Consider the following 1,040-nt stretch of genomic DNA (forward strand, 5'->3'; position numbering starts at 1 on the left):
GCCACATTCATTCCTTTTTAAAAAAAGGGAAAGTAATGGGTCTATTCCTTTCCAATTTTATGCCTTTTATTTATTTTTCTTATCTTATTGTGTTAGCTTAGAATTTTGAGAATAATTGTTTCTAAGAGTAGTAATAGATGCCATCCTTCTCTTGTTCCTAACTTTAACATTTAGTATTTAGTATTTTGCTATTTGTTTCTGGTATTCTTTATAACAGTAAGGAAGTACCTTGCTATTCCTATTTACATGGGGGGTTTTATCAGGTAAGTTTGTTAAAGTTTACTAAAGGCTTTTTGTCATCTATCAGGATGATCATATAGTTTTTTTCTTTAGTTTAGGTAGTATGATGAATCACATCAATATATTTTCAAATATTGAACAATCCTAACATCCCTCCCTAGAATGAATCATTCTTTCTCATAGTATTATTATTTGAATATACTTGCTGGATTTGATATGCCATTTTATTTAGTATTTTTTATTGTATAAAAATACATAACGTACAATTTACCATCTTAACCATTTTTAAGTGTACAATTCAGTAGGTTAAGTATATTCATATTGTTGTAAAACAAATCTTCAGAACTTTTCATCTTGCAAAACTGAAACTATACACCCATTAAACAACAGTTCACCTACTCCTTCTCCCCCTAGTCTCTGTTAACCTCTATTCGACTTTCTGATTCTACGAATTTGACTACTTTAGATATCTCATATAAGTGGAATCATGCATTATTTGTCTTTTTGTGATTTACATTTCATTTAGCATGACATCCTCAAGGTTCATGCATGTCGTAGCATGTGACAGGATTCCTCTTCTTTTTAAGGCTAACTAGTATGCCATTTTATGTGTATATACAACATTTTGTTTATCCTTTTGTCCTTTGATGGACAGTTGGGTTGCTTCCACTTCTTGGCTATTGTGAATAGTGCTGCTATGAATATAGGTGTGAAAATATCTCTTTGAGATCCTGTTTCCAATTCTTTTGGATATATATCCAGAAGTGGGATTGCTAGATTATATGTAAGTTATATTTTTA

The sequence above is a fragment of the Propithecus coquereli genome, unplaced genomic scaffold (genome assembly GCF_000956105.1).
Source record: "Propithecus coquereli isolate 6110/MARCELLA unplaced genomic scaffold, Pcoq_1.0 Scaffold409, whole genome shotgun sequence".
NCBI classification, from domain to species: Eukaryota; Metazoa; Chordata; class Mammalia; order Primates; family Indriidae; genus Propithecus; species Propithecus coquereli.